Source organism: Prionailurus viverrinus, chromosome B4 (genome assembly GCF_022837055.1).
Source record: "Prionailurus viverrinus isolate Anna chromosome B4, UM_Priviv_1.0, whole genome shotgun sequence".
In the NCBI taxonomy this organism is placed as follows: Eukaryota; Metazoa; Chordata; class Mammalia; order Carnivora; family Felidae; genus Prionailurus; species Prionailurus viverrinus.
Window position 1 is genome coordinate 41,074,629 of NC_062567.1, and position 9,898 is coordinate 41,084,526.

Consider the following 9,898-nt stretch of genomic DNA (forward strand, 5'->3'; position numbering starts at 1 on the left):
GTGGTGATGTTTTTGTATATCCATTGCCACATCACACCGTGGACTATCAACGCCCCCCTTTACAACTGGAAATAGTCATTAGTGTCTTTAAATCTAATCAAATCAAGAGCCAATTTAAGAAACTCCAGAACTAATTCAGAAACTTTATCCTCAACATTCTGTTTCTCTTAACCAGTTTTAGTACCAAGACCTATATTATTCAGGGTTCTCTAGAAGAACAGAACCAATAGGATATAGGTACAAGAAATTGATTCATATGACTATGGAGGCTGAAAAAGTGTCAAGATATGCAGTTGGCAAGCTAGAGACCCAGGACAGCCAATGTTGTAAGTTTCGGTCCAAAGGTAGAAAATGGCTGGTGTTCCAGCTCGGCAATCAAGCAGGAGAAGTTCCCTTTTACTCAGTCTTTACAAAAAAAAAAAAAATTCTAGTCTTCAACTGGATGAGGTCCACTCACATTAGGGCAGGCGATCTATTTTACTCAGGCTACCAATTAAATTATTAACCTTATCCAGAAACACCCTCACAGACACACCCAGAATAATGTTTAACTAAATGTCTGGGTGCCCCCATGGTCCTCAAGTTAACACATAAAATTAGCTATCACAACTCAGTATGGAAAATATCATTATTGCTGTTACAATTGTTAATGTGGGTTATTTATTAGAAGATCACCTCCTTTCTCAATAGTTTTAGAGTCTTTAAAGACTCATGAGTCACATGAGGAATATCAGATTAACAGAAAACACTCTCAATCAACAATTATCACATGTTTCTATGTCTCAGTAGGTAGAATCCACAGATCTGGGAACCAATGGTGGAAATAGGATTGACCCTGTTTACCACTGCTACCATCGGTTTGGGGAATTTGTGTTTACATAAACTCAACTTTAAGATATGCAGGTCTGAAAGCCCTGGTTTCCACAGCGGGAGCTCTTTCATCAGGCAAACAATCAGAATCTCATTAAAGCGTAAACTATGGCTGCTAGTCTGGGGTTTTTATGCCAAGAGCCCAGCAGGAAAAGCAATGAGTCACTATCCTGACAAGGTTAATTAAGTCTGATTACCAGGAGAATGTCGCGCTGTTGTTGCATAAGAGGGAAGGTGAAGCATATGTTTGTCATCAAGGTGACCCACTAGGATATCTCTTGCAAGTTCCCCACTAAACTTTGACAGTTAATAGGTAAGTTCAGTAGAAGTGATCTGAGAAGAACTTGGCAGCCAGAGTCTTAGATACCTTAGCAATGAGTATCATGGTCACCCCACTAGGTAAAACACCTAGACTAGTTGAGAGCACGGTCAAGGGTGAGTGGCGTCTAGAATGGGTAGTGAGGTAAGAAGGTAGTAAATGTTAGTTGCAATGACAGGGTGAAGAGTTTGTCTCACTAGTAAGTTTCACCAAGAAAAGAGACTGACTAGAATGCTGGAGGAGCTAGTCATGGAACACTTTTATACTAGCCAAGCAGATCCAAACAGTGCAAGAGTAGGTTGCAGTAGATGTTCTAGTGTGTTGCCTGAATACCCCCTTCAGGACTGAGGTATTTACTTCCCAGGCTCCTGGGAGTGTTGGCAAATGAATTCTCTCAATTGAGTCTCTTACTGGGATGATTGTTTTGTTGATCCATTGAATGCTGTTTTTAGGGGAATAAAAACATTCTGTCACGTCATGACTCTAGCTGTTTCCACTTTACTTAATTCTTACTATACTCACTCTTTTTTTTTTAATTTTTTTTAACATTTATTTATTTTTGAGACAGAGAGAGACAGAGCATGAACGGGGGAGGGTCAGAGAGAGGGAGACACAGAATCCGAAACAGGCTCCAGGCTCCGAGCCGTCAGCACAGAGCCCTACTCGGGGCTCGAACTCACGGACCGCGAAATCGTGACCTGAGCCGAAGTCGGCCGCTCAACCGACTGAGCCACCCAGGCACCCCATCACTCTTTTAGTTATTCAGTGTCCATCCATTCAATAAATGAGCCTGTTCTAACTGCAGAAATGATTATGCCTGAGATTACACAATTAGCAATGGACTTCTGGGTGTTGGTCTGGCAAATATGGAGCTTAGAAATGATCACTGCCATCCACACAACAAGAAAAAAAGCCAAATAAATTAAAAATTAACAGCTCTTCTTTAATCCATGAGGGAACTGAGGTCACAGGTCACTACACAGTACATTGAAGAGATAGAAAAATGGATACAGAGAATCTAAGTTTTCGGGAGCACAGGCCCAGGAATGGAAAATCCATGAGAACTGGTCCAGGGTAGGAAACCCCAAATGTAATCGACAAATTTCTGGGAAGAGGATTAAAGGAAAGCTCCTCAAAGAGAATGACAGTTCATCTGAACAACATCAGGTAATTGAGTAGCTTCCACCAATCAAACATTTCTCAAAAAGCAGTTTCTCCATTAGGTAGTTCTTTCACCAAATGCACGATGTTTAAAAACATTTCCCATCCTTTCTAAATTCTTCACCAGGCAGTTTGGATGTCTCTATTTCTTTAGAGGTCATTACCGGTATTTTACCAGGTGGAGGGGGTCTCTCTTATACTGCACTTCCTGGGCACAGGGAAGGCTGATGTGTACGAAGTGAGGCTGTCCTCCTTACTCCCATCAATGCATCTTTTCTTATTTCCATGCTCCTTCCTATAATCTCTCACCCCGGAATCTACAGCACTCGTGAAGACGTTTTTATGTGCGGATGATCATCAAATTAGTGTTGCTGTTAAGGGACAAAGAACCTCCTATTCTGCCATCCTGCTGATGTCTCTTCATCAGTTAAATTATTTTTTTTAACGTTTATTTATTTTTGAGACAGAGAGAGACAGAGCATGAATGGAGGAGGGTCAGAGAGAGAGGGAGACACAATCTGAAACAGGCTCCAGGCTCTGAGCTGTCAGCACAGAGCCCGACGCGGGGCTCGAACTCATGGACCGCGCGCTCATGACCTGAGCCGAAGTCGGACGCTCAACCCACTGAGCCACCCAGGCGCCCCCATCAGTTAAATTATTAAGGAAAGATTTTTTCCTAAAATATTTTAAGTTCACAGGTCTTGTGGTTTAAGCACCGGTCATAGATTAACCAGAACTGACGTGAAGCTGAAACTAAACATTACTTGCTGTTTTGTTTCTCTTTCTTTGGTTCCTTATCTCAAAAGCAATATGTTTTGGTTATGTGTTATGTCTGCTAAGTGCCAAAGGGGTTTAAAATGAAATATCCATGAGTTCTGAGACTATCTTCTTTTTTTTTCCTTTTTTTAAAAATACAAGTATATAATGAAATTAGTGATTGAATCACAAACTATCGCGGTGCTATTTTATAAATGTACTAGTAGCTCTGGTGAGGGATACATTTTTGAAGGCTCACTTTTCAGCTGGTGAACATTGATCCTATTCCCTAAATAGGATCTAAATGCTAACCCTTCCTCTGGCTGAATCAGGATATAATGAAAACATACATGACGATATTTTTGTAGCTTTTGGATACTTCAGAGTTTTCATAGGTCTGAGGGTTTGTTCAGGAGGCCTTGGTGGCCATTTCTTGCTCCCCTGTTCATTTCCTGTCACCTCTGCAATGTCCTCCACCTTGCAGCGTGTGACTGCCCTTCTCTGCTAATTCTGCCCGGTGCTTCTCACTGGCTCGAGTGCTCCGTGGGTCCCAGGGAAGTGTGAGACACCATTTAGGGCAGGATCAACCTCTACAGCTAAAACTTCCCTAAGAAATAAAGTGTTGCGATTTATTTTTAAAGTTTATTATTGCTGGCTGCTAATACCCCTGGCCTGAGAAGACTGAAGACGGGAGATGTGTCTTGTGTTTTGAAAAGCAGATTTCCAACAATCGGAAGTTTACCCAGAAGACAAATTTTGCCCCCCACCTCAATCAACTCTTCAGTGCACGCCCAAGAACTCATGCCAGCAGCTAGAAATGAGTAGATACATTCATCAGAATTGGAAATTTAATATAAAGGAAACCCCAGCCAGGACCCCAGCCAGGCAGTCCAGCATTCTCCAGCACTGCCTTCCTGGGGAATAGGCACACTTTTTGTAGCGTAGGGCTTGGAATTAAGTAGATGCCTTCTTCCCAAGCCTCTTGTGACCAGGCTTCTCCTGACCCTTGCCCTGTTACAGGCTAAGCCGAACTGTGCTGCAATTGCATGTGCATTAGGCACCCCTTTAGTAGCCCTTGGGCAGCCTAGACCTCTTAGACTGTGGAGCTAAGGCCCACCCCCAAACAACCAGAGAGCTTCCGGCGTGCTTGAGGCCCCTCCCACTCACCCCACCTGGATATCGCTCCAGGCAGCGACTACAAATTGGTGACAGTCCCAATTTGGACTTGCTGCCTGATGGAGTTTCTGGGCTTCTCCAGCAACTAGGGCTCCCAGATCTCTCTCTCTCTCTCTCTCTCTCTTTCTCTCTCTCTCTCTCTCTCTGTGTGTGTGTGTAAGATGAAATAAAATGGAGTCACTTATGTCAAGGGGTTTTGAAACTGACCTGGGAGGCCATTAAGGATGTGGGCTTCATGCACGTCCTCCCTGTTCTCCTCAAGTGGAACCACGAACTTCCGAACTGGGCCAAACCGCAAATATTCCAAGGACTCTGCACAACAATCTGCAACTTGCTACAACTTTTGCTTGGCGAAAGCCCTTGCCACCTTTTAGTCAAGATTAGTTTTCTGCTGCCAGAGTCCATCAAAATTCTTTGTGACCAAAATTCTTTGTGAACAGCGGCGCCTGGACGGCTCAGTCAGTGAAGCGACCGACTCTTGATTTTGGCTCAGTTCATGAAGTCACAGTTGTGAGATCAAGCCCCATGTCGGGCTCTGAGCTGGGCATGGAACCTGCTTAAGATACTATCTCTTGCTCTCCCTCTGCCTTGCCCCCACTCACACTCTTGGGCATGCTCTCTCTCTCTCTTTTTAATAACTTTTTTAATGTTTATGTATTTTTGAGAAGGAGAGAGCATGAGCAGGGGAGGGGCAGAGAGAGAGGGAGACACAGAATTCGAAGCAGGCACAAGACTCCAAGCTGTCAGCACAGAGCCTGACATGGGGTTCAAATTTACCAACTGCGAGATCATGACCTGAGCCGAAGTCACACATTTAAGTGACTGAGCCTCCCAGGTGGCCCTCTCTCTTTCTCAATCTCTCTCTTAAAAAAAAAAAAAAAAAAAAAAAAAAAAAAGAATTATTTGAGCAATGTATATAAGCATTCTTGTTTTGTATTTAAACACCTTTGGCTTTTGGGGTGCCTGGGTGGCTCAGTCAGTTGAGCATCCAACTTCACCTCAGGTCAATGATCTCACAGTTCCTGGGTTCGAGCCCCACATCGGGCTCTGTGCTGATAGCTCAGAGCCTGGAGCCTGTTTCGGATTCTGTGTCTCCCTCCGTCTCTGCCTCTCCCCCACTCACGCTCTATCTCCCTCTGTCTCAAAAATAAATAAACATTAAAAAAATATAAACATCTTTGACTTTCACCCCCTAGTAGACACTATGTGGGTTGCTACCCAAACTCGTGTACCCTGAATTGCAGCTTATGATCCCAGATAAACACTTTTGCTTAATTATTGCCTTTCTGACCATTTTAGGTTGACAGGTAATTATACCAGCCACTCCACCTGGCCCTTCTTGGGCAAAAGGGTTGGGTAAAGTGGAACTCTGTCTTCAGGGGGAACATTCTCCATTGGGTACATTGGGGCTTGGAGTAGGTATGCACCTCATCCCTCAACAGCCTTCTCCTGTGACCCAGTCTCACCTGACCATTGTCTTATTCCAGGTCCCTGGCCACACTGAACTGCATGACAGAGTAGGCATAAGGGAGAAATAGCAACCCTTCAGTAGGCCTTGGGAAGCAAGGGCCCCTCTAGACCTATGGAGGTAGAGCCCAATCACAACCACCTGCATAGCCTCCGGGGTGGAGGGGACCTACCCCCTGAAAATCATTCTCAGCTGGCAGCTGCAAAGTGGCAATAGTTTGTCCCTATCTGAACTTGCTGCCTGATAGGCTCTTGCGATTCTCTAGCAAGCAGGGCTTTCGGGAGTTCGTTACTGGAGAATACCGCAGCCAACCCACAACCTCTACTACGACAGGCAGTCCGACTTCCTCCAGCTCTGTCTTCAGTGGTGCGTGCCCAACTGTGCATGTAGGACAGGGCTTGGAATAAGGCAGATGCCTTGTTCTCCCAAGATCATGCCTCTCCCGCTCCTTGCCCTCCCCAGGGTCCCTGGTGAAAGAAAAGGAGGCGGAGGAGAGGAAGCACAAAGAGAGAGAGCTAGAGAGAGAAATCAGGCCCTTCTAAAACCAAAATATTTTAAAGGGACATAGGCTTCTTGGGAACTTCCAGCCTCACAAAACATTCTTCTTTAGGGGACAAAAAAACATACACAGAACTAGGTGGGGCGGCGGGGGGGGGGGAAGCGAATTACACAAATTCTATTTTCAACTATTTGTGGGTGTGCATGTGTGAATGGTATTTTCTGAGCCAATTGTGTCATATGTATGTGCCATATATATATATATATATTCCAACTGTGTATGTTCGTGTATGAATAATATATATATATATGTATGTATGTGTGTGTGTATATATATACACATATACATATACATATACATATATATACATATATACATATATACATATATATACATATACATACATATATATACATATACATATATATACATATACATACATATAGATATATATACATATGTACATATATATACATACATATATACATATATATGTATATATATGTATATGTATATACACACACACACACACACACACACACAATTAGAATTTAAAATACCTCCTAAAAGGTAGAATTCTTCTAGATTGGTAGACTGGGTAGAAAATACACTGTTCATGAAACTGTTTTGTCAAAGTACTACAAACGTATACTCTTGATGCTTTCAAGTATAAACCTTATAAAGATCTATCATACATTTTTGAAGCATTTATCTACAGGCCACACTGTGATACAATTTTACTTCATAAAAACATACAACTGCATTTCAAGAACACTCTATTTCAGGGTGCCTGGGTGACTGTCCGGTAAGCATCTGGTCATAACGGCTCAGGTAGTGAACTCAAGGTCATGAGATCAAGTCCCCCTTCGGGCTCCACACTGAGCGTGGAGCCTGCTTGGGACTTTCTCTCTCTCTCTCTCTCTCTCTCTCTCTCTCTCTCATGCTCTCTCTCTGTCTCTCTCTCTCCCTGCCACTCATGCTTTCTCCTTCTCTGTCTCTCAAAATAAATAAACATTAAGAACAGGATAACCTATTCCGTGCTGCTGGGTGAAAATCTGCAATGTTTAAAATCTTTTTGGAGCGCCTGGGTGGCTCAGTCAGTTAAGCCTCTGTCTCTTGATCTCGGCTCAGGTCATGATCTCATGAGCCCCGAGCCCCACGAGACAGAACCCTGAGCCCGGCTCCGCTGACAGAGAGGTGCCTGCTTGGGATTTTCTCTCTCCTTCTCTCTACCCCTCTGCAGCTCGCCCTCTCTCTCTCAAATAAACAGACAGTTTTAAGAAATCTTTTGACAGATGTTTTAGACAAATAGTGAAAAAATGCCAGAGTTTACATTGATTAGGAAACCCAACTTCATTCACTCAGCAAACTTCTATTTTGTCCGGAATGTCCGACAACAGTCATAGTACAAATAGTGCCTGGTGTTTGCTGGACGATTTTCTCAAAGCTTAATATTAACTTAATTAATCTTAACAACAAGCTTGTAAAAGAAAAAAAAAACTACTATCGTGTCTATTTTGAGTATGAAAACAAATTAGCAAACAGATGTTAAGTAACTTCCCCAAGATCACAGGGCTAGCAAGCTGCTGAGCTGTGATTTGAACTGACGTCTGTTCTCTCAACCACTATGGTTTGTTGTCGTAAAATAGATTTGCTATTTAGTCCTCTGAATAAGTAGAAGGTTCTGTGTACAGATTATATTTTATGAAAATAAGGGGAACACTAAGATTATTTTGGCCATGATGATAATCATTGGTACGACACTAGTTTACCTCTCTTCTTACAAAGTGCCTGAGACTGAGTTTCTAAAGTTCGGGTCCATTCGATTTCAAATTCTGGGAAAATGCAGAATGTGAAGTGTGCTTTCCTGGGAACATTTTTGGAGGCGAGGTTGGGGCTGTTAGAATACCTACAATCGAGACATCTACACATACCTCAGAAGACATTTTCTGTGATCTTTTTCGTTCATCTCATGATTAAGCATGTAACGTCTTGGCAATTCTGATGTGTAATTGTCTCCTGAGGCCTGCTTTCTCTTCTGGCACAGAAAACCAGAAGAAAAGCTATATTCATACTTTACTTGCCGTCAGAATTTCTAAAGTTAGAGCACAGATGTAAGATTCACAGTGTGCTGGATTTCTGCCAAATGAATTACAACCCCACTGGCATCTAAACGGGAATAGAAGACAGAAAGCTACGTATATGTTAACACTGTAATATAACTGTGTAATATAACCAAAAGGCTATAGAATGTAGTAAAATATTTGATATCGGTAATAATCCCTACATACCTTTGAAGGATGAGGTAGATTTGGACTAAATCTTGCTCCCATAGAATTTGGGAAAGAGTTTTGTTATTAGAGTTTTGTTATTATTTGTTATTTGTATGTTATTATTTGTTATTTGTATTAGGGGGCACCTGGGTTTCTCAGTCGGTCAAGCATCCGATTTTGGCTCAGGTCATGATCTCACAGTTCTTGAGTTCGAGCCCCGAATCAGACTTTCTGCTGTCAGCACAGAGCCCATTGTAGATCCTCTTGTCCCCCTCTACCTGACCCTCCCCCACTTGCACAGGCACTCTCTCTCTCTCTCTCTCTCTCTCTCTCTCGCTGTCTCTCAAAAAGAAACACTAAAAAAAAAATTGTTTATTGATCAGGTCTCTTTAGTTATGGTTAATAGAAAGTTGAGTCCATTTAAATAGCCTAGACAAACGAAGGCATCTGTTATCTCACAGAGGGGAAGGTGATTAGGGTGGTACAGAAAACTGAAGAAAGCTACCGATTTCAGGTCTCCGCAGATGAAATTGCACTGTGCTATTCTCTGCTTCTGTTTGAATCTGAGTTCTGCTCGCTTACTGTAGTTAACCTTCTCCAGGGAGGATTGTTACGGCAAGTAGCAAACCCAACTAAAAACCCCAACTTAAAAAAAAAATCTATTTCTCAACTTCCATTTATCAACTCATGAACTCAGATTTTTTTTTCAATATATGAAATTTATTGTCAAATTGGTTTCCATACAACACCCAGTGCTCATCCCAAAAGGTGCCCTCCTCAATACTCATCAATGAACTCAGATTTATCTCGCTTGGGTCACATGTCCACAACTTGGACCAACCACTTTTTGCCAAGAGATAAAGTTCAGATCTGGATCCGTAGAGTAAAATCAATACTTGTCTGTTAGGCTGAATCTCTATTCAAACACACACTAAACTAAAAGATGAATTAATAATGCAGTAAACCACATTTATATGTAAATTTTAGGGTTTTTTTTTAAGGCTGAGGTAATATCCATATTTAAACAGCCAAAATTCTAAGGCACAGATATTAAAATTTGTCTATCACAATTTTTCCTTCAATAAGAAGAATTTTTAAAAATTTCTCTTATTTCTAAAAAAATCTTTTATCTCACAGGCTGTGGTTGTTGCTACAGTTATTACTTAGAAATGAACAAAATAAAACACTATGACATCTGCAAGTTATCAACCAAGTTTTTAAATTGTGTTCATGAATTGAAATATTTTTAAGTTCTATTCTCTGAATTAAAATCACAAAATATCATGGAAGAATTGAGTCAAAGATATGTGCTTATGTTTTCAAAGGAATTATTGGCCTCCTCTAAGTACCCACATGTTTTGTATTTATGGAGAACT